Source organism: Myotis nattereri (assembly GCF_964212035.1).
Source record: "Myotis nattereri genome assembly, chromosome: 19".
Lineage (NCBI taxonomy): Eukaryota > Metazoa > Chordata > Mammalia > Chiroptera > Vespertilionidae > Myotis > Myotis nattereri.
The window spans coordinates 20,350,334-20,375,416 of record NC_138095.1 but is presented as its reverse complement, the minus strand read 5'-3'; the positions used below and the strand labels follow the sequence as shown (position 1 = coordinate 20,375,416).

Genomic DNA, 25,083 nt, shown 5'->3' with positions numbered 1-25,083 from the left:
GAGAAATAAAACATCCTGTCCCAGACTCTGCAGCCAAAAGGCCTGGCTTCTGCGAGGAACGGAGGCGGGTGGGGCGTCCTTTCTGTTCTTCCCTTGGCTCCCCTGGTTGAACTCTCGCTACATCTGGACAAGCCTCTCCCAGGGGAAGGAACGAAAGGCCTTTTGGAGTGACAGCTATTTTTTCTGTCACTCCGTGGCCAAGGGCCACGGTTGGATTCTTGTCACTTTGGGTGGTTCTCAGCTACATTTTCTTCCGAGTTAGAGAATAGGTCCAGGAACCCTCGCCGCTGGAGTTCAGGGGCCTCAGGTTGAGAGAGAAAAGAAAAGGCTGGGGCCAGACCTCCTGGTCCCTGGGCATCCTTCAGTCGGTCTCAGAGTAGAGTGCCATCTGCCTACTTCATTGCCCCTCCCAAAAAGCGTTGGGAGTCTGCTCCCTGTGAGATGGCTTTTGGGGTGCTCATTTGCAGTTGGCTCAAAGGTATGAGTAGTTCCTGGGCTCGGAGCAGCGCCAGTGTACGCACCTTCACCAAGGGAATGCTGGTAGCTGTTACCACGTGTGGAGGGATGTAGACGCCGCCACGCATCTCTTCTTATCTTCTCATCTACTACTGGGAGCAAAGGGGGCCAGCATTCCCCGGGCTTCAGTGCTGACTTCCAAAATCCTCTGCCCTCTTGCTTCCCCTAAAAGTTACACTGGAACTTTCTGCTGGCCAGGATGCAATAAGACTTCTCCACCAGCAGAGGGCCAGCTTCCGTCTAGCTTTATTTATTTTCTTTTATTTTATTAGCTACTGGCCTGTTTTCATGATCTTCAATTCTGATGTTTAGCAGCTGGGCTTGGTAATGGGAATGGGAGTGAAAAAAAGGAAGAGCTGAATAGTTGTTTTTTGTGTGCTTTGTTTAGAGGGGAAAAAAAAAAAACCACAAAAAAAACCTTCCATGCTCAAGTATAACTGCTGTTACCTGGTTGCATGCTTTGTTTTTTAAAAAGTGAGCGCATGTCTTCTGTTGGTTTTGCTTCTCCTCTCTGTATAATTTGTCCTGAGGTGCAGAAATCCAGCTCATTGTCCACATTTTAATCTCTTTCTATCCATTTCCTTTTCCTTTTTACCTTGGGTTCTTTTCTGTTACTGCCTTCTTCCTTCATTTTTATGAGATGCCTCTATTTTAAAAGTTTGATTTTTCCCCCCCCAAAAGGCAAAATAATAATGAATCATAATTTACTTTCTTCTTTTTTGCCTTCATCACTTTATTTTTTATCATTCCCTGATATCTTAAGTTTTGATTTCACTACTAGCACAATGCTTCTTAAAGCAACATAAATATCTCCTGCAGATTTCTGGGGGTCTCCACCTCTCTCCTTTTGTTCTCTCTGCTCCACTGGTTTGCTGGTGAGTAGCTGTGTTTCCATCTCGAAAAAGCACTTATTTGTCAGAACTCAGAGGGGGAGGCCCTGCTCCCAGTCTCTGGAAGTCCATGGCTTCAACCACAGATAAAGGCCATGTTTTATTCGGTACCAGGCAGTGCTTTTCAAGCAACAACATTCTTGAGTATGGCCACTCTCTCGTCTCCTTACAGATATTCCACGGGGAGGCACGTGTTTGGGAATTTAGTGTTCCCAATGCATTATAAGCTCAGAATGTATTGAAAACACATTGAATGATTCCCACCCCGTCAGCCACAGCAAGTCTTTTCAAATGTGGCTGCGGTGGATCAAAGTATCCGAACCTGTGTGTCCGTCTTGAACAGTCACATTGGAGGCCAAAGACAGAGTAGGAAAGGCAAAGTGATGGAGAGTGCTGGGTCCTTCATTGGATTTCCCTGTGAGAAATTGCCTGGCTCAGAGAAGGATGATTTTCTTCCTTGGAGATATCGGTTTTCATGCAATAGGTCTTTGATTGCATTGAAGGATGTTAGAACGTGTTGTGTCCAAGACGACACCGAAGTTTTGCACGTGGGTGGAACTCATTTGCTATAAGCGAGGCAATATTATCTTTCCCATAATTACTTCAAAGGGCTACTTGGGAAGTAAAAATAATTATTTGAATATTGAGTTAGCTTGCCTCCTTGGAAGAGAAAGGGTATGGAAATGGTGGTATTCACTATGTCTGAGTTATGGCTCCTATGAATCCGATTTGAATTCATTATTACAAATGGGCCCTTTCGGCCGGAATCATTTCATTGCAATTATCTGCTGTTGGATTGAAATGGTCTGTGCCTTCCCATGAGATTGGCTGTGACGAGTCCGTGGAGTCCTGTGTCTGAATCAGCGCCACGTTGAAAAGGAGCCCGGATGCTCAGGGTGGCCCGCCAGTGTCTACCTCAGTTGCACAGATGATGGTCAGATGTGCCTTCCTCGTGGGCCTTGGTCTCCTCTCATCGGCTTTCGTTCCTCCCTGGGATCACATCATGAACATTTTGAGGGGTGTGAGGTAGGACAGTGATAGCAGTTGTTGTCCCAATAAATGGAACATACTGTTGTTGTTTTAATTTTTCATATGGCGGGATAATCAGTTTTGCCGATCCAGCTTTGCTGATCTGGGATTATGCTTTCATATCTCTAGAATGCCCCCGAATTTTCATTAGGAGCCAGAGCTAATCCCTTCAGAACCAAGTATCTGAGGGTTGCCTACCGCCGGGGACTAATCTGAGCAGCAGGAGCTTGCCGTCGAGCTTTCTGTGCTCGGCCTGCGTGTTTCTCTGTATGTCGCACTCTCCAGCAGCGGCTTCTGTTTTGGGAGAAATTCGAAAATTCAGACTAGACAACAGGTTAGTCAAAAGCAGAGCGGGACTTTGCATTTCAGTGTTGAAGTTGCCGAAGTCCAGTGAGGACTCGGGGAAGTGCAAGGGCCTTGCTCTTGGTGCCGCTGGCCTGGCTGCATATGTCGCTGCTGGGCTCCCTGCCAATGGAATGAAAGCTCTGGAGTGGGCACCGGTGCGGGCATCTAACAACTCCTTCCTTCATGTGGAGCCAGAGTCGAGACCCACTGCCTTAAAGCCCTTTCCTGCCCCAGAGCACCTGAGCAAGGTGGTCTCCAGGGGACCTACCCCCACATACGTGTCTCCTCCGTGCAGGTATGTACCTACCATTCACGGGCTGCCTTGGCATTCTAGGAAGGGCACTGGGCCCCGGGGCCTGAACACCTGGGTTTGATTCTTATTCTACCACTAAATAACCGCATGGTTTTGAGTGCTTCAGTTCAATTGCAAACATGTGGGAACAATATCTTCCCAGACTATGACATCAGGTGAGATGAAGTATATGGCAGTTTTCTGTGAGCGATAAGGCATGATATAGGTGCAAGATGTCACCATGCTCCATGGCACTCCTCAGTCACGACCTGTGGCATTTCATCTGCTCTGCCTCTTGCTCCTTCTAATGCCCCTACTTCCTCCGACCCCCACGCACATACACATACGCACCTGTCTCTTCCCCATTTCACTCAGCATCCTGCTTCCTGCCAGTGGTCAAGAATTACCCCCACCTAAATTCCAGTAACTCTTGCTGCAGATCTCACTTCCAACAGACGCACCCTGTGGACCTGCCACTCATGTGTGGCTGTGGTTAGACGGTGAGCTCCTGGCCTTAGGAGCCATGTCTTATGTGCTGAGTACAGACACCGTGGTGGCTACTAAGGATTAAGATAATCGGTTGAATGTTTTCGTCCATCTTAACCCGACTCTTCTAATGTATGGCTGCCTCTGCAGCAATGAAGTGCTCATATCTGAAGGGTTTCATGCTCTTCAAAATACGATGCTGGGACATTCAAGCACAGTGGTTGGTTCGAGATCTTGGAGGCCTGAGGGGTTTTTGGATTCTGCTTAAATCATTTGTCAGAGGGGGCAGTTGACTCCCCCACTGGTTGCAATCAGCCCAGGAACCATGCAAAAGTCTTCGCTATCCCCCAGGGCAAGGCACGGAATAGGGCAGCACAGTTGAGAGGAACCTTGTTGGCAACAATAGAGTCAGATATTTGGAAGTGAGGCTGTCAAATATTGGGAGGATTGCCTTGCTCCAGATTCGAGAAGATACACAAGGCAAGGAGGCAGCAGGGCAGACAGGCTGCCCAGCATTGCCGCCTGGTATGTCAGGGTTGGGCATGGCTGAGGACCCAGGGGGCCTGGAAGACTCTCTTAGGTGACTGATGGCTAGAGATGCATCTGCTCCCCCAATGCATCTGACCATGCCACACACCCTGGCCCAAGCAGGGGATGGGAGGTGAAGTTTTAAAGCATCTGAGATACGTGCTTCCTGGCTTTCTAATTGCTCTGGGAAACTCAGCAGCTCTTATCTAAGCCTTTTTGTTCATTTTGGGGCCTTTCACTAAATTTGGCCCTTGGGTTCAGTTTAGTTGTCGTTCTCATTTCCTTTCCTTTCAGCATCTAAAAAGGGATTGTGCCCTTGGCCCACTTTCTGCGCTCCCCGTGTGATTGGCTCAGAGGGAGTCAGAGAGGGGAGCAGCCCTGGCCAGCGTGGGGCCCAGGTCTGGTGGGGTCCAGGCTGAGGTGCAGAGAGGAGGAGCCAAATCCATCTTATTTGATCTTCCCAAGGGAGGGCTTTTAAAAATTCCTTATTAACAGGAAGCAGTGTTCACAGTCATGAGATAAGAGGAATTATGGTCTGAGACATTTTTAGGGCTGGCAGAAATGGCACTGCCTTTTAGTTAGGAATTATGTGCTAACCTCTTTTGATTAAAAAAGAAAATCTAGACAAGACAGCAGTGCAGGATTTGAGGCTGGTTCATTTGTTGAGACTTTCCCTGCAGGATCTGCTTGTGCTGGGGTGGGGCTTGGTTGAATGAGAGAGAGTTTGCAGGGAGTGGTGTTGGGAGGGGAGTGGGCATTCTCTGTCCCCTCCCACCTCGCAGGCAAGGACACCTTCCTGGAGCTGCTGGTACCCTGGTGTGTCTTTTGTTAACAAGTGAAAATGGAAGCTGTGATGCCTCTGCAGCCCAGCATCTGACCCGCCTAGATCTGCAGGCTTTTCCTGAATAGAGAAGGTTAGAGGAAGGAAGGGGTAGAGCCAATGTCACCCTCCCTACAGCATCTCACCACAGACCCTGTCACAAAATGTGCCAAACCAAGTCTATTATGTATGGTTTCCCATGTGTCCGATGACAGACTGATTACTTACTGTTTCAAGTGATTTTCAGAATATTATGACCCCAAGTAACAGCCCAGGAGATTGAGGTTTAGGAGGGTTAAGTCACCCGCCTCTGGTCACAGGTTTGTTATGTGTCATAGTCTGGGTTCACTCCTGGAAGACCTTGTCCCTTCTTTTCTGTTTCATGGTCCCCTCCCAGGTGTGGAGAACAGAGAGAGCTTCCATGTGCTACAGCAGAAAAGTCCAACCCCCCCCCCCCCCCCCGTCCCAGGACATATATTTGACCAAAGGTCAGGAAATCCACAGATTGGTTGAGGGTTTAGCTGTGTACTATCCCGTCTTAGGCAACCTCCTTTGTTTCCTGGTGCTCATTCTCCTCACCTACTCAGGAGTAGAGGCTGCTCCTCTTCTGGGCCGGGAAGCATGCATTCTGCTAGCAGTGCCCAGAGTGACAGCTGCTGGGGGTCCCATGTGCTCCAACATAATCCTCAGTGCTCTTAGCTTTGAACCTGTCAGAAAGGCTGTCCTCTCCCATCACTTGACCTCCCACAGCACACACAGCGCCTCCAAGGGTCACACAAACCATGACCGAGCAAGCAAGCAATTTGTTGACAAGAACACCAATGAATGCCGCAGTATTTCCAAGAGAACTGCAAGGAAATGAGTGATCACTAGGGCCATATGGAATGAAGAGAGAAGTACTTTGTTTAATTCTAAAATACTATATGTCATTGTATAACCTGCTCTCCTCATCCTTATATTTAGATTTTAATTTAAACCACTGAGGCTGTGAAAACAGAACCAAAGACCTTCTGCTCACCTTACTATTGAGTCATGCCTTAGGAAACCATGTGACCCCTTTTGGTCTCCTCTTCCCTGCAGATGGTACATTTTGCTTTAATCAAAGAGATGCTGAAGAACTTGACCTGGCTTCCCATAAAAGTGCTGATCAATTAGATGTTTAAAAATTAGTTTTGAATATTAAACATTTTCAGTGAATCTGAAGATTTATGGTATCTAGATTAACTAAGTTTGCATTGCATAAGAACAAAGAATCTTTTAAGTGGTTGTTAAGTTTTCTGGCTAGCTTACAGAAGATAATTTAACTCATAATTACCCAAGATGCTATACACTAGCAATGAAGAATAATAGAAAACAGCATTGTTGTAGAAGAAGTAATTACGCAAAAGAGAGAAAAAATGAATATGATAATTTTCTATTTAGCGTGAATGCTGAAGAAAAGTAGGCATAATTAGAGGAAGGTAATATGGAAACATTTTCTCATATATTTCTGAACACTTTAAAAGTTCTGGAATTCGTATTGTTTTTGTTGTGCCAAATTTAATTTTATGATGCGTAGCTCTCATTTCACTTGATTCAAGTACATTTTCCACTTCTCAGATGATTGGGGATACTTTCCTAAATAGTAATGAAGAAAGAAAGGTAGATAAAGGGAATGAAAGACAAAAATGGAAAGATCTGTAGGAGAGAAATTTTCTCAACATGTCAGCTAAGAGTTGAAGGAAGGCAAAGGGACGAAAGAGATGGGGAAAGTTTGTATGTATGAGAAAAAAATAGACTAAAATGGAATTGCTAAATAGTCAGAGGAAGGAAATAAAGAAGGAAGAAGGTGGTGGACAAGAATTACCTTGCTGAGTGGTGTGTGAATGTCTTCATCCCCGGCTATCCAGGTTTCAGGATCCCCCATGCACAGGTGCCCAGCGCCCATCTTAAGTCAAAGCAAAGAGCAATTTAAGGTGCAGGGGCTCACTCGCTGCTGGAATCTGGCCCTTTCTGACCCTTGGCTCCCACCTGTCCCGCAACTAGAAACTCCCTCCTTGTCAATGAGTGCTAGTAGCATACTTCATGCTCTCTGGTGGATCTACCACAGGCCCGGGGAGTACTGCTTTGTCCTGACAAGACCTTTTCTCCGAGCGGCCTCATCCACCCTTGATTCCACTCTTCCCAGCCTACTGGTTCATTGACTTCCCAGTGCTTACTGTTTGCCTGCTCACCTGGAGGTCCTTTCTGGAGACCACCTCTCCTGAGGTCTAGACAAGGCACCCTTGCTCCTCTGCAATGAAACTGTTTACTCTCAGTCATTCTCAGATACGTGACTTGCCATGTCACATATTTGTCCACCTTGACTGGGTTGGGTTTTTTTTTTTTTTTTTTTTTTTACAATTGATGTCATCCCTTACAAAAGGCCTCTTGCTTACTGTTTGGAGCTCCCCATGATGGATAAAAGGAGGAGGCAGCCCCTGTTGCCCAGGGAATTGGTTTGGTCAGGTGTTTTATTGGAGTGGCCATGCTCACATTGAGACACTTGACTAAAAGGTGCCATAGGGCAAGAGGAAATAATAGTGTTTAACTTTCTATTGTCCTGTGCTTTCCATGCCATCTCTGCAACTTTTCCTCTTCCCATTGTTGTTTCCATTTCCTGCCTGTCTTTTGCTAACTATGGCAATGTCCTCTCTTCATGTGTGTGTCGCCAGTGCCCAATACAGTACCTAGCACGCAGCAGGTGCTCTGAGTTTGCTGAAAAGATGCATGCCTACCCCTTATCTCTATCTCTCTGTCCGCCCGCCCCACATACATGTATATTTTCTAATGAAGATATTCTCGCCCATTTGGAAGCAACTGGGTATTCTCTGCAATTACAACCAGAGATTCTGGCATTTAAATCCTGGCTGAGATAATGATCTTTCCCTAGATAGTTGGTATTTAACTTGTCCTGTCTTCTCTTGCTTATTATAATTGCAGTATTTGCGAATTTTACAATAGTCTTAAAGCCAGGAGATTCTGAGCAGTTGCAAGGGAGCTATGCCTACCTCTCCCCTTTGTATCAAGGTTACAAAGTGGAGGATGGCATATTCTGTTAGTATATCTGCAAACTTTGGAGGATGAGAAAAGTCCATGTGATAACTCCTGACATTGGTAGAGGGCATCTCAGAATGAAGGGATTTATGGACTCATTTCACTGGCCATCTCCATTGCAGCTGACTCTGTGCTAAGCTCTCACTGTGATGGCCCTGAGTATGTCTCAGCAGCATGTATCCTGATGTCCTGGGCAATGGGAATAGTTTATAGGATATTCTTGATTACGTGCTCCATTTTATAATTGCCTAATCAATGGGTGCTTAGTGATATATGAGATAAAATATAACCTCCATAAAAAGGCTAACAGGCTAAGACTTTGTAGTAAAAAAAGCTCACTTCAAATCCCAGCTCTAGCACTTATTGGCAGCATGAGGTTGGACAAGTGACTAAGTTTCTCTGTCTCAGTTTTCTGATTTAAAAACATAGGGACTGTATAGCCACCCCACTGGGTTGTTGGGGAGGAATACAGAGCATTGAGTTTCTAAGAGTTTATATTACACTAGGGGCCTGGTGCAAAAAATTTGTGCACGGGTAGGGTCCTAGACCTGGCCGGCGATCAGAGCTGATCTGTGGGGTGACCGGCGGGGTGATCATGGGGTCCCCTGCTGGCACCTGCCTTGGCTGGCCTGGGACCTGAGGGCTGGGGGCAGTTCCTGTGTTGAGCGTTTGCCCCCTGGTGGTCAGTGCATGTCATAGCAACCGGTCATTCCACTGGTCATTCTGCTCTTGGGTCGACTTGCATATTAGGTTTTTATTATATAGGATTCTCACATGTAGCTAGCTCACAATGAGCAGTAGCATTATTTGTTTTAAATATGTTATTGGATTCACTATTTAAATAAGCAGTTTAGACTGCCCACTATATGCCAAGAACTGTTCTAGGCAGTGAAAGTTATAAAGTCCAGTTAATCTTAGACTATCATCCTCTTTACACAATCACATATAGTGAATGTGTTAGAAGAATAAATGGCCCAGAGATCAGGAAGCAGAGGAGGAAAGGAGAGAGCGAGTGAGAATAAGGGAGGAGGGGGGAGAACATTAACTTAAATTAAAATGTATCATAGTAAGTGTTCATTTTGACAAACTTGGACATTTGTATTCATCCATGTAACCGCCACCTGACAAGGTACAGAACATACTAGTATTTATCATGCTCAAAGAGTTTCTCTATGCCCTTTTTTTTAAAATTGTGGAAAAACATACATAACACTAAATTTATCATTTTAGCCATTTTAAGTGTACAGTTCTGTGGCATTAAATTTATTCCCATTATGTAAAGCAACCGCCACCATTCATCTGCAGAACTCTTTCATCCTTCCAAACAGAAACTCTGTCCTCATTAAACACTAACTCCCATCTCTACTCACAGCCTCTGGCAAATAGCGTTCTCTCTTTCTCTATGAACGTGACTACCCTCAGAACCTCATATAAATGGTATCAGGCAGTATTTGTCCTTTCGTGACTGGCTTATTTCACTTAGAAAAAGTGTCTTCAAAGTTCACCTTCCTTGTTACGTTTATTCCTAGACATTTTTTTTTTGTAATTGCAAATTGAATTGTTTTTCTTTATTTTATCTGATATTTTATTATTAGTATATAAGAATTCCACAGATTTTTGTACATTAACTTTATATCCTGCAACTTTACAGTATTTGTTTATTGTTTCTAGTAGTTTTTCTGTGTGGACTCTTTAGGGTTTTCTATAGATAGAATCACGTCATCTGCAAACAGTGACCGTTTCATTTTATTCCCAACTGGGATGCCTTTTATTTCTTTCTCTTGCCTGATTACTCTGGCTAGGACTCCCAGCACTATGTTGAATAACCGTGGAGTGTCTTGCTCCTAATCTTAGAGGAAAAGCTTTCAGCTTCTTACCATTGAGTACAATATTAGCTGAGGGTTTATCATATATGGACATTGTTATGTTGAGGTGCTTTCTATACCCATTTTGTTGAATGTTTGGTCACAAAGGGATGTTGTATCTTGTCAAATGCTTTTTCTGCATATATTGATATGATCATATAAGTTTTACCCTGGAATTTTGTGTTTTGGGAGGTTGTTAATGACTCCTTAAAATAACTATGATGGCCCTGGCCAACAGGCTTAGTTGGAACATTGCCCCATACACTGAAAGGTCACCAGTTTGATTCCTGGTCAGGGCACACACCTAGGTTGCAGGTTAGATCCCCAGTCAGAGTACGTAGAAAAGGTAACCAACTGATGTTTCTTTCTCCCCTCCCCCTCTCTAAAAAAATCAATAAAAAACACATCCTTGGATAATAATAAAATCAAATCACTATTATGAGTATGCTAAGTGTTCTAATAAAAAAAATGGATAACATGAGGAACAGATGGGTATTGTAAGAAGACAAATGAAAATTCTAAGAGAGAATAAAAAAGAAATGCTGTAAAATTATTGCAGAAATGAAGAATGCTTTTGATGGATGGGTTTATTAGCAGACTGGACATTGCAAATGGAAGAATCAGTGAGCTTGATGATATGTCAATAGAAACTTCCCAAACTCAAAAAAAAAGAGGGACGGGAAAAAAACACACAGAAAGAGAATATTGAATAACTGTGGAGCATTACAAAAGGTGTGATATTGCATGTAATAGAAAGTCAGAAGTTAAAAAAAGGAGTAGAAGAAATATTTGAAACAATACTGACTGAGAATTTCTCAAGATTAATGTCAGGCACCAAACCACAAGTCCAAGAAGCTCATGTATACTAGGAAGGTAAACACTAAAAACAAACAAACAAAAAACAAACAACCCCCCCACACACACACACACACATATAAACAAACACAACACCTAGGCCCATAATATTGCAAAAATTCAAATGCAAAGAAAAAAAATTCCTAGAAGAAGCCAGAGCTGGGTGAAGATTACCTATAGAGGAGCAAGTATAAGAAGGATATCATACTTCTCTTCAGATACTATCTTAGAAAGAAAAAAAAAGTGGAATGGAGTATTTAAAGTGTTAAAAGAAAAGAATCACCAACCTAGATTAAGAGTTTGTCAAACAAATACTGTGGGTATTTGTCTCCAGTCGATCCGGTGTACAAAACAAAATTTTAAAAGGTCTTTCGAGAGTAGAATCATGGACCAGGACTCATGGAAAGCGTTGTGTAATTCAAGCTGGTTTTGATCAACCTGCATCTCACTCCATTTGTCTGTATTTACAGGTACAGCTTGCTCTTTGGTAATTGAATTATTTGCTTACTTGAGGCCCGATGCACAAAATTCGTGCAAGAGTAGGCCTTCCTTCCCCCGGCTGCCTGCACCAGCTTCCCTCTGGCACCCGGGACCCAGGCTTCATCTGGAAGTTTGTCTGGTCTAATTAGCATATTACACTTTCTATAATAATAAAAGTGTATTATACATTGTGTATTTCTCTCTCACTGTCTCTCTCACACATGTGCACACATTTTCTTTTTTTATTCTTCAATGGGATGTTGGTTTCTTGAGGGCAGGGGCAGGATTTCAGTTTAATTGTCTCAAGTACCTCCTAAGATGCTGTGCTAACAGTGCCTCTTATCAGTAGTCTCCTTGACAAGTAGCAGGTAGACTGCATCTATCTCTCTGCCCTTATCTCTTCCCTGATTGTGTAAGTAGGTATAATCAGACATTCATACTAGTATATGTATGATCACAACAAAGGCAGCGATAATAAAGAATATAAAGAACTTTTATTTGTGTAGAGATTTGCTCTTTCTCTCCCTGGGAAGTTCTTTTCCAAACGCTATGTATACATGGCAGGGCTGACTCATCTTCCTCTGTTACTTCCTCTCAAATGTTACTTCCTCTGTTCATGTTTTCTGAATTTATTGGTCTCCTTTATCTTATTGTTTTCCAAGCCGAATGGGCAATCATAGCGACCCAGGAAGAATTTTCTTTTGCAATATAAATTTCTATCCAGCCACAAACATACAGAAATAGGACTGCTGAGACATATACCCAACAATCTAATTTTCATGCAACCAAAACTAGTTCTCTGTACCATTATTTGGAAATATTGTATCTGTCTTTCCTGCAGAGCATGCCGAAGGAATAAACCCATCACTTGTATGCTACTAACTATAACATAGTCTGTCAATTTCTCTAAGAGCATTTATAGGACTTGAGTTCCTGGGAGGCAGCGAAAATACCTCATTCATCTCTGTATCTATATGTCTGAGTACAACATAATTCTTTGCCTTGGTCTTTTGTTAAGTCTTACAAAAGCCCATTCAAACTATTTACAGACACAAGTAAGGACCATGGAACTCAAGAGGAGTGGAGAACTTTGGCTTCTGAAAGACGAGGGACTAGGCAGTCACATGGTCCCTTATTCCTACTTATCCCGAGTGTCTGCTTTCTCTGTCCCTTTACCTGTCTGCTTTCCATTTCCACGAGGAATCAGGTGGCCATTCTGCATATTCTGAGTTCACACTTTCTCAGCTCAGGTTAAGCGTGTCTCCACAGAGTGTCTAGCACAGCAGTTCTCAACCTGGGGGTCGCCAACCTGTGGGGTCGCCTAAGACCATCGGAAAACACATATATAATTACATATTGTTTTTGTGCTTAATCACTATGCTTTAATTATGTTCAATTTGTAACAATGAAAATACATCCTGCATATCAGATATTTACATTACGATTCATAACAGTAGCAAAATTACAGTTATGAAGTAGCGACGAAAATAATTTTATGGTTGGGGGTCACCACACCATGAGGAACTGTATTAAAGGGTCATGGCTTTAGGAAGGCTGAGAACCATAGTGATTAATCACAAAAGCAATATGTAATTATATATGTGTTTTCAGATGGTCTTAGGCGACCCCTGTGAAAGGGTTGTTTGACCCTCAAAGGGATTGTGACCCAGAGGTTGGCGACCCACAGGTTGAGAACCGCTGGTCTAACATCTCTTGTTTCCCATTTCCAAAGTTGCAGGAGACAGAATCTAACTGTCCCAGCTTGGGTTGAATGTCTACTCCTACTGCAACCAAGCCAGGGTTGGAGGGGGAGGGGATCTTGTTTCAAGATGCTCTCAGCTCTAAGTGATAAAACATAATTCCCAAAGCAATGTAAATATGCTAATATTTATCATCTCACTTAATAAGGGTGCTGAAGGGAGGCAATTGCAGGGTTGATTTCCATGAGCTAAGTGCTGAGATCATTGTCTCGCATGGCTACAACGCGGCTGCCGCAGCTCCAGGCATCACACTCACGCAGCACAAAGTCCTAAGAGTAGTCATTCCGGGCTTGTGGGTGTCTCCTTTGGAAATGTTTTCCAGAAGTTCACTCTCAGTAGATTCCCTTGTGGTGTCGTGGGCCAGGATTGCCTTTACATATTCAGGTCCTAGCTGGCAAAGTGGGATGGGAAAATGGGTTTCCTGGCATTTTCAGCCTTTGTCATGGAAGGCAGTCTCTGTTACAAGGTACTGGTGTGCAGTTGCTGTTGTGCCAGCCAATCTACTGTACACAGGCCCCATGACATAAAGGCAGTTCACTGCTGTGGATGGAAGACAGTGGAGTGGAAGTGGTCAGATTTATTAGAGTACTAGAGGCCTGATGCATGAAAATTCATGCGAGAGTAGGCCTTCCTTCCCCTGCCCCCCCCCCCCTCCGCCCCCTCACCCTGCCAGCACCAGCTTCCCTCCATCCCCAGGCAGGCACCTGGGACTTGGGCTTCACTCTGGCCCCGGATTCGTCTGGAAGGATGTCCAGAAGGACATCTGGAAGGGCATCCGGTCTAATTAGCATATTACCCTTTTATTATTATAGATGGCAGGTTTAGGCTGAGCAGGTCCCCAGGGGGTGCTTTCTACAGATTTAGCACATAGGGTTGAAGGAATAAAGCAAACACAGTGTGTCTAATGTGCTCACCATGGTAGCCTGACCCTGACACAGAAGAACACACTGAGGGCAGCTCCCTTTATATGGCCATCCATGCTTTCTGAATCAACACACGTTGAAAAGACACAAGCTGAAGAGAAAGGGGCATGAGAAACAGGACGCTCGGAGGCCGATGAAGTTTTAAGCAGCCCTGCACGCTGAAATGAGGAAAGACAACAGCCCTGGTAGAGGGAGATGAGAGGAAGAAACCAGGTGATGGAGAGAGACAGCCACGTCACGGGGAGAAGAAACCTCCGGGAAAACCATACACAGTGAGCGGCTCCGGGAGCCCAGAGGGTCAGAGTGGAAACAATTCTTAAATTAGGCCCCGGTGAAGGGTGAACTGAAGTCTCCCGGAGAGCAGCGGGGAGACAGGAGGGAGAAGGTGCAGGGAGAAGATAGCCAAGATGAATGAGGCGGCCCTGCCAGGTTCCTGCGGGCTCAGGCCGCGTCCTGACAGCACAGGGTCCAGAAGGCTCTCCTGGCTTTTGAGGTCAGTTATTTATTTATTTTGCCACGGAACCTAACAAATTCTCAAACCAGATAAATCCAATTACCTGTGTTTTGCCTTCAGGGAGTGCAAAAGATTAATGGCGGTGTTTTGGAAGCGGCATAAAAAGAAATAGGTGGTAATAACAGGGAGGGCTCGTAAAAAGCAGCTCGGATCCCAGACAGGCCCGGAAAGCGGGCTGCGGCTCTGCCCCGGGCACTGGCTGCCCATCTGCACTCGGGACCCTGTCTGTACACCGGCTGTGGGAGGGGCTGGGAGGGGACCTAGTGAGACCCTCACCCCTCCTTCTCCAGTCCTTTGACTCCAGGGAGCTGAGCCAGGGCACATCGGTTTTTTCAGGTGATGCTCCCTTTCGGGCTTTCTCTCCACCTACAAACAACAACTTCGATTTCTTACATTTTTTATTTTTTTAAATATATTTTTTATTGATTTCAGAGAGGAAGGGAGAGGGAGAGAGAGAAACATCAGTGATGAGGGAGAATTATTGATTGGCTGCCTCCTGCACACCCCCCACTGGGAATTGAGCCCGCAATCCGGGCATGTGCCCTTGACCAGAATGGAACCCGGGACCCTTCACTCCACAGGCCGACACTCTGTCCACTGAGCCAAACCGGCTAGGGCAGTGGTTCTCAACCTGTGGGTCACGACCCCTTTGGCGGGCGAATGATCCTTTCACAGGGGTCGCCTAAGACCATCCTGCATATCAGATATTTACATGACGATTCATAATAGTAGCAACATTACAGTTATGAAGTAGTAACGGAAATAATTTTATGGTTGGGTCACAACATGGGGAAGTGTATTTAAAGGGCCAGAAGGTTGAGAACCACTGGGCTAGGGCATGATTTCTTACATTTTAGAATTAACAGAGCATTTTTCCAGGAGGTACTTCCATTAATCTTCACCAAACTCCAGGGGGAAGGGTTTGACAGTTATTATTTTCTTCTGTTTATAGGTAAGGAGCTGAGTGAGCCTAGAACCTACCTCTCCTAATACTGACTGTGGTCTTATATTCTTTCCTTTGCTCCTGGGAGGGTAGCCATTTTTGGAAACATTAACTTAGAAACAATAATACATCTGGATCCATTGCTGCATTGGTACAGTGAAACCTGCGTAAGGGGGCGGGGAGACTGGCTGCTCTAGTCTTATTTGGTCTTGTTAAGTTTCATTGTTTGAGACTCCCGGCTTCCCAGAATGGCTTTTGGTTTGTGAAATGTTTATTCCAAAGTGCCTTGCTTGATATTCACACATTCAGCTTTTTTAAAATGTAATTATTTTTATTGAGATATAATTCACATACCATAAAATTCACCCTTTAAAAGTGTACAATTCAGTAGTTTTCAGCACATTCCCAAGGTTGTGCAGCCATTACCACAGTCTAATTCCAGAACATTTCGTCTCCCCACAAAGGAACCTTGTGTCCATGAGCTGTCACTCCCTATCTCCGCCTTGCCCCTGGCAACTACCAATCTCCATTCTGTCTCAGTGACTTTGCCCACTCCAGATTTCATAGGCATGGATTTTTACAATTATGCTCTGCCTTTAACTTCTCCTTCACTTATCCAGTCTTCCACTCCTTCCCTTTCTCATCCATTCCAGAAACACTTTTTAAAAAATATATTTTTATTGATTTCAGAGAGGAAGGAAGAGGGAGAGAGAGAAACAGCAATGATGAGAGAAAATCATTGAGCAGCTGCCTCCTGCACCGCCCCTACTGGGGTTCGAGCCCAAGCATGTGCCCTGATAGGGAATCAAACCTTGACCTCCTGGTTCATAGGTCAACACTCAACCCCTGAGCCCCACTGGCTGGGCCACAAGTACTTTTTGAGTTCCTGTTATGATACAAACATCATGTCAGTCTCTATAGGTGGAGAGGAACAAGCTTTCAAGCTCATGATGGTAAGGCAGGGAGGCAGGGGAGGCTAGAAGCAAGCACTTCAAGACATTCAGTCGAGTCTCATGTCCTCTGACAAGGTGCATGTGCACTTTCAGGCTCTGCTTGGTTCCGGCGGCTCCATCTGAGCAGGGTCTTCATGCCCAGGACCAACCCTTGCACGGGAGAGACTGAGGCCCCTGCAGCCTATTGCCCAGGACTCGGCTGGTTTTCACAATCATAGCCCAGCTCTGACGTTGCTCCCTAACTCCCGAGGAGCAGGCTGTTCATAGCACCCTGTTCTCACTGCTTGGCTCTCATGTTCCTAACTTTAGCCAGTATTGGAACCATCCGGAGGGTTTGTTAGCACACAGTTCTAGGCCTTCACTAAGAGTTTCTGATTCAGGGGGTCACGGGAGAGGAATTTCTTACAAGTTTCCTGGTGATGCTAATGTTGCTTGTGCCAGGACAACACTTTGAGAACCACTGTCTCAGCATATACCCTTTTCTTGCTGGTCTCTGTCCTGAGACCCTGCCTGGTAAGTTAATCCTTCCGAAACAGAGCCCCTCCTTTTCTCTTCTAGTCTCTGATCAATGACCCAAGCCTTGCAGTTAAGTCCAGGCCCTTCTGCCTACTGTCCCCAATGTTGCCTATTTCTGGCTTCGATGGTCTTCTCTGATCCCACTAGACTGACCGACGTATTGAAAATTTCCACTTTTCCTGTATATCTAGTTTTGTCTAGTGTACATCTTACCAAAACCTGCAGTTAGCTCTTAGGACTAATCCAGCTTGATTTTTTGCCCCTGTGGTAAAATGAGCCAGACACAGCAATGCCCCAAGACAAGACACCAGTCAAAGTGCCTTCATCACAGTTCCTCCTCCCAACTTTCCTATTTAATGAGATTGACAAAAATGACTTTATTTCTTGACCTCTAACATTTTGTTGGCGTGTCTAAGTTGAGAAGAAGGATGTGCAATAAATACTTCTTTGTAGTCTAAATGTTCTCACCTTCTAACATATGTAAGATCGAAGACGATTATAGAGTCACAGTAAAGAATGTCTAGGTTCTTAGGAATTTCAGAAAGACCCATATTCAGCTAAACATGTCAGGAAACAGGAGTTGATCACGGGAGATGTTGTAAAGTGGAGTTAACTGACTTAAAAAAATAAATAAAAGACCCACTACTTTGATATAACCATTTTTACATTTATAAAGAAATGGTTTTCAGAAACTACAGTATCCACACTGTATGACTCCAATTTATGAAACTCAAAAACAGGCAAATTAAATCAATGATGGTAGAAGTTAGTACAGGAACTTCAGGTGGTTATGGAAAGAGTTTGAGGATCAAGGGTTGAGTATTGGCGTGAGGAAGACTTATAGCAGAGTGGGAGTGCTCTCTGTTTTGGTTTGGGTGTCATTGCCCAAGTGTGTATATTAAAATTCATTGGGCTGTACTCTCAGTAGCAGTGCCATTGTGGAACTTTACTTTTGAATGTATAACTTATCTATAATAATAAAAGCGTAATATGCTAATTAGACCAGATGTCCATCTGGACGTCCTTCCAGATGAAGCCGGGGCTGTGAGGGAAGCCTGGGTCCTGGGTGCTAGAGGGAAGCTGGTGCTGGCAGCCAGGGGAAGAGGGGCCTACTCTTGCATGAATTTGTACATTGGGCCTCTAATTAAACATAAAACAAAAAAAGGTGATGCAAAACAGTTTAAAGAGTGAATGTTAAAATGACATTATAAGAAAGACAAAATAAGACTTTATTTACTTAACTAAATTAGCAAATTAAAGCTTATATTGTAGCCTGGCCAGCAGTGCTCAGTGGTTGAGCATTGACCTATGAACCAGGAGGTCACAGTTTGATTTCAGGTCAGGTCATATGCCTGGGTTGCAGCTCAATCCCCAGTGTGGCGTGTGCAGGAGGCAGCCGATCAATGATTCTCTCTCATCATTGCTGTTTCTATCTCTCTCTCCCTCTCCCTTCCTCTCTGAAATCAATAAAAATATATTTTAAAAAAAGATTATACTGTAATCCCTTACCTTTTTCCAGCTTAGTTTTAAGACCGATGATATAGAACTAACCTACATAAAACAGGAAAGTATATTGAAACAATAACAACAAAAGTGTCCCCTTCACTTCGGGATGGATGTGGAGCAGAGGAGCTTGTCTTGGACATCAGGGTGGACCGCAGATTAAGGGCTTGCTTTATCTATCAAGCTGCATGTCATCCATTGCAGTGTAGAGGCAGAGGAGTTTGGAGAGATATGAGCAGCCTTTGAGTGGCACTGACCACCACACCCACCACCAAAACCTTGCCCACCGTGGCCAAGATGATGAGGGCAGCCGCTGCTCTACTGCACAGTGAGGGAACTAGACCCATTCCAGGGCACAGGAGTAAGCTCTTCCTTCAGACCCCAAGGATGATGGCTGACCTAGTCCCAGGTACCCTGGCAACTTGAAAATCCACAGCTTCTAGACTTAGAGTATCTTTAGAGGAAACCAGGTGCCTCAGAACACTGCTTTGTGATTTTCTTCTTTCCCACATTCCCAGGAGGTAGCCCCTCGCTCTGCACTCCCTTCGGTGTGAGACCGATGCTCTCAGTCCCGAGCTCTCCCTCGGGCTCTCCCTCGGGTACAGAATACCTCTCCTTCCAGCCCAAGGAAGTTAGAGCGAGTCCACTCACAGGAAACATGCTCACTAACCCTGTAGTTAGCTCAGAGCATATACGCCTGATGCCCAGCCTTTAACTCTAATCAATAGATATTAACAGAGAGAACAATAACTGTCTTATTAAGTCAGCAGTGATAAAAATAGGCCATAGGTGCTCCTGAATGCTAATTGTCTTGTTGATGACTCCGCAGGGTCTGCAAGGGTGAGCAGGCACATTCAAGGTATAATACAGAGTTTCCAGTACACGCCGTGATGTTTAATCCTCTTTATGGTGTCTTCATAATCAATTGGACTTTAGCATACGATGTTTGTCCAATTAACTTCACATCGATGCTTAGGAGCCAGTCTTGCTGGCCACAGATGATGGATTAGTTATAGTAGCTTGGAGCTGATTACAGGGGGTGGGTGAGTACATTCTCTATGCACTGGGGGATAATCTCCCGAGTCTAGGGAAACCATCTCAGGGCCAATGTGAAGTTCAACTCACATTTTACAATAAAATATGAATAGGAAGAAGAATGCCGTCGTAGATCCAGTTTGATTCCCCACTTACTGGAAGGATCTAGCTTCTTGTCTGCCTAACTAACCACCTTACCTTGCCCACCAGGATGACCTCATGCTTCTCTTTCTACTTCCATGGTCTTGGACAGTTGCCTATGGCATTCTCATTACTGACTCTCTCATAGCATATTTCCCCTCTCCTCCACTAATTCTACCTGAAGCCGAAGTCTACTCCTTGCTTTGGACATATATTCATGTCCTCATGATGCATCTTTCCCCTGCTCTTTCCGGTGGTTCATTGTCTTGGATATTTAGATTGCGTGTTCAAGATTAGAAATGATGAATTTGACTTACCTTTCTCTGTCTTGGCAACTATGTGTGGGGATTCAATGAATGGTGACCAGGACTGTCCAGAATGCTAGTGAAGGAACAGTGGAAGCATGGCCAGGTGACTCTGGTTTACCTTTCACAGGGGTGTGGCTTGGCGAGGCTGGGGGAACCCAAAGTCATGGACAAAAGGGGCCTTGACGGGACTGTGAGCACAAACCCGTTCAGAGGCTGTCTCTCTTGGTAGTGGTAACATTGTAAAGGTGATTTTTATTTATTTGTTTGTTTTTATTTTTTATTTATTTTATTTTTTAAATCTTTATTGTTGAGAGTATTACAGATGTCCCTCTTTTTCCCCCATCACCCCCCTCCACCCGGTTCCCACTCCCCACCCAGTAACAAAGATCTTATATGCATCTATGCATTACCTATGGTCACAGACAATAGGGTGATGAAGGCTTGGGTGGGGTGTAGAGGTGATGTTTTACTACCTATTTATAATGTCCTTTTCCGAAGGAGTATAAAAAGTCTTATGAAGATACAAAAATATCCTATATTGTCATAAATAAAAAGTTGGTCAACCATACCTCATAGGACAATAAAAAACAAATGGCAGATGGATCAGAGAGCTGAGCATTAATAGAAAGATAAAAGTTCTGACAACATCAGGAAAATAAAGAATTTTATACATACAGGTACACATAATCTTGGGAGTGGGAGATGCATTTTGTAATGGAAGGCAAACACAAGAACAATGAAGGAAATGATTGATATATCGATAGCCTGGCCTCATTAAATACAAAAGATCTAAAAGGAGAAAGATAACATAAGCAGTTGCAAGGCAAGTGGTAGACTAAGAAAAAAAAAGATTAACAATATTTATAGCATTAATATCTAGATTATATAAAGAACAACTACAAATCGCCCACAAAAATGATAACCAACACAATAGAAAATCCACAGTGACATGAATCAGCAGCTCCTTGAAATAAAACCGTGCCTATACATGCGAGAAGATTCATGAGTAATTAGGGAAATACAAATTAAAACACAAAATACCTCCCAGAAACTAATAAAAAAGAGCAGTTTGTGTCAATGAAGACTCAAGGAAAAGGTAATTCTTCAACATTATTGGTGAGACTATAGATTTGTGAATCTTTTTTAAAAAAGCCATTTGTGAAATCTATACAAATGAGAGGGAGCTTTCAGAAAAACCTTCCGGATGTACTTCTGATGACTCAAGCCCCTGTGGAGCGGTGACTGGGCAAAAACTCGGACACAAACTAAAGGGCACAGTGGCCTGAGCCTTGCCAACCTTTCTGCGAGGTGCCCGGCAACTGCCACCAAGAAAGAGGCAGTGCAGCCCGTGTGGACGGGGGAAATGGTCACATCTCACTGGGAAGTAAAAAGCAGATCTCATCACAATACACAGAACATGTTGATAAAACAGATGCATGTGTACACACATTCATATAAGTGATGTTTGCAATGGATGATGCGGGACCTCCGTGGAGGTGACTGGGGATGGGGTGGGGAAGGAAAGGTGGGCCCGCATGTTCTGTGTGCTCCTTTTTTATAGGAATCTTCTAGATGTATTGAATTGATGTCATTTTATTTTATCTTTATTTTATGTACTTTTATTGATTTCAGAGAGGAAGGGAGAGGGAGAGGGAGATAGAAACATCAGTGATGAGAGAGAATCATTGATCTGCTGCCTCTAGCACGCCTCTCACGGGGATCGAGTTTGCAACCCGGGCGTGTGCTCTGACTGGAATCAAACCATGACCTTCCAGTTCATAGGTGGATGTTCAACCACTGAACCATGCCGGCTGGGCAAATTGATGTCACTTTAAGATGTTTTTTTTTTTAGAAAGAAAGGAAAACAGGTAGTAACATGAAGAGAAATTAAGAACAAAGCTGGTGCAAGGACCACCTGGCTGGCCAAGTGCAGAGGGTGATGGGAACGGTTATATCATTCACAGCGTCTGTCTCATGGAGATCAATCCGTAGCTAGAAAGCAGCATTACTGTGTCTCAGGCTGAACTTGCAGCGAAGCCCCTCTGAGAGTCACACAGACCTTGAGCCCTGTACCAAGGTCTCCATTGCTGCCATGTCTAGGGCTCCTCGGGGGGCTGCTGTCATGTTCCAGGAGATCCCATCCCCTCTGCCCACTTTGTTCACAGTCTAGTGGCTGCTCTGGGCTCACACAGGAATCATCAGCCAAACCACACACGGCGGATGCCTTGGTCTTGAAGGAGCTGAGCGAGGTACAACTGGGCGGGCTGCCTCCTGGAGACTGAGTTTGGGTAGGCAGCCTGCCTGTCTTCTGGAACAGCACCCCCTCTCCCCTTGGGGCCCTTCTGTTTCTCTGCCTGCTCCCAACTTCAAAGGACAAAGGGATAAAGACATTGAAGCCACAGCAGCAACCAAGTTCATTTTCAGTTCATTCTTCCACACGGGAGGAAGAAATTACATAGCATTAGGTAAATTTAAACAATTACATGAACATTATACTGGAACAGGAAATGGTCACAACGGATTAACCATATTACATAGTAAGATAAACAACCACTTTTTTCTCCCCGTGAAGAGTTGCAAAAATAATGAGGATGTGCAATCAGACGTGCAAACATTGAGGTGTTACCACGTTCCTCCCTGGGACAATGATGTTTCCTTGTACCCTGGGAGGACAGCAGCATCGTGGAGGTATGGGGGTCCTCGGTGTAGGCCTGGAGCAAGGATGGGGGTGCAGGGCATTGCCCAGGGTTGTCCCTCAGCCTCTCTGCAGCAGGCAATTGGGCACTTGCTTTGTGCGAGCAGTGAGATGGATGAGATGGCCTCTGGCTCTTTGAGACAATCAAGTTGTCCTTCACACTCCAAGCGGAGGTAATTAACTGCACTGATAGGATGTTATGCCAATAGCGACGCAGAAAACACCGGAAAATGAGTCAGAAGGATACCTAGTGAAATGAAGAAGGGGCGGGCTGGGGGGGATGAGGGGGAGGAGTTAGCCAGGCGTACCAGTGACTCACCCTCCCTTGAGCGGCTTCGAGAAAGACTTGAGTCCCATGACTTTCTAAAGCAGTTATGAATTCTTCCTCTCTGCATAAAAGGAAAAGGAACGCAGTGTTCATCTTTTAGTCCTCTGAGCTGTGAGGGTACCATGGACAGAGAAGGGACTTCCCGGAAACCAGGATTTGGGGATTCTCGTCCCAGGGATACTGTCCGGTTGGTTTGGGAAAATAAAATGTCCTGTGAGCATATATTCCAGGGGTAGCTGGGGCTTCCCGATGAGCACCTGCAGATGCCACTGAAGAAGCCAGAAAAGACCCAGCTCAAACCGGTTCCGCACCCATTATGAATGTCAGGGGACCAAGAGCTCCTCATAATGGTGAAGCCCCCTCCTCTGGGAGGAATGTGGATGCTGTTTTCTGAACATGCAACACATGAAGAAGCATGACCTGCTGCCGTGCCTGTGCCCACCGACACTGCCTCTCGCATACTATTGTTATCCTCAGACCTAGCTGGTTACTAATATTAAGAATAGCAAGAAAGCAAAGGGGAAGCCGGGCAGTATATGCATGGTCATCTGAGCAGCGTCATGTATTCCCTGAAGATCGCTGGAGAAAGGGATCAAAGCAAGAGTGGGATGGGCATGGGACTAGTGAAGTCAGGTGACTTAGGGAAGGCATTTGCTGGTCAGTCTCACTTGTGGAAAAGATAATTGTGTAAAGGGGGTGGAGCCACTGCAAGCATGCGAAGCCCTGAAGGGTTCATTGGTTAAGCCCCTGCTTATCACCTGGGGACAAAGAGTTCTTGCTCTCTTGCCAACTTGTTCCTCTTGCACCCCTGTTTCTCTCTTGCTCCATGAGCCACACTCACCACTCACCCTGTGGCCTTAGCGTCTGCGTGGCCCATGGCCATGTGGATCCCACACCAATGGACTGCAGCTGGGAGCACGAGCTAAGTTAGCAGGATGCTGGGCTGCACTGGGCTTTAATATGGAGCAGAGACTCTGGGCAGTGGCCTAATTCTGGAACTGCTGAAGGCAAGCGTGGACTTCTTCTACGGCAAGATGGAGGGAGATGGGACCTTGGAGAGGAACCCCTTAAATCTTGCATCATCAATGAAGCTTTTCACAAAACCCCATCCTCCCGAGGGGGCCTCAGGAAATTCTTTTCCCGGAGGCACCCTAAGAGCTCCCCTTTCACTGGTGATAGGTGGGGACACAGAGGGCACCCTACCAATAACACCATGACAAAAAATTCCATCACGGATATGCCTTCATTGGACAGGGTGAAGGCACAGAGGCTCCCCAGTTTGGAAATTATTCCCATGGGCTCCTTATGTGCTGTGAATAAATCCGGCTTTGTGAGGTGATCATTCTTGGTGTGTCATCTGTGCTTTTGTTCTCCAAGAATCAAACCCAAGTTGGGTTCAGTAACACCAGGGCCACCTGCAGTTTGCTGTGCAGCCTTAGGCAGCCCACTTGACCACACTGGGCCTGAAAGTCTACGTGGGGAAAGCACATCAACTCCCCTCATCTTTGGAACTATGAGCCACTGGTTCTTGACAGCAGTGATTCTCAGAGATGGAGAGTAAATGGAAATGGGAAATAAATCAAATTATTTTCAATGACGTAACTTAGTCATTTTGTTTCCTGATGAGCCATAATCAGATGTGATATTTGTAAGCAAAGTGTACTAATGTTTACTAAGAGATCATAATTTTAAGTGATTAAATACTAGTTAATTGATTTCCTGAATAATAAATTTACTTTCCAGTAATTGTCATCCATTAATGGAAGCGTTCCTTTAAGTGTTTTTGCTATAATAACTCATTAAGATTTCCTGAATAATTTCTCTCTAAATCATTGATTTTAAGTTACTTTTGCTAACACAAATGCATAAAATCTCATAAGGTTGCCATGGTTCAATTTTAATCAACATAGCTGGGATAACTTGTTACTTGTTTATGTTTTACTTTTAAGTAATAAAAGAAGAAATTTTTAAAAAACATTATGGCAATAGGTAAAATAGTTTCCAAATCACTTACTACATTTCCCAAAGTATATCTTTAGGCATCTCTAACTGCATCAATACCTCTTTTAAAGGATTATTTTAAGCATCAGTTAAAATTAGAAAGAGGAAAATACCAAATAGTCTCTGACATGTATTAGGTATATGGTGAAAAATTGTTTCCAGAAGGCCCTGGGGGGCATGGATTTTATCCTATTGGAATTCACTTATCCTATGGGAAAGCTTGTGTGCAAAGTCATGATGTTAATAGATCCTTCTGGCAACAGTAGGTAGAAGATGGAGTGA

At 44.5% G+C, this 25,083-nt stretch overlaps 1 protein-coding gene across 10 annotated transcripts in view; it reads left to right on the top strand.

Annotated features, from left to right (window-relative positions):
- The window catches only part of OPCML (opioid binding protein/cell adhesion molecule like), a 931,887-nt gene that overhangs the window by 440,956 nt on the left and 465,848 nt on the right, over positions 1-25,083 (top strand). The gene's annotated exons all lie outside the window — the stretch shown is intronic.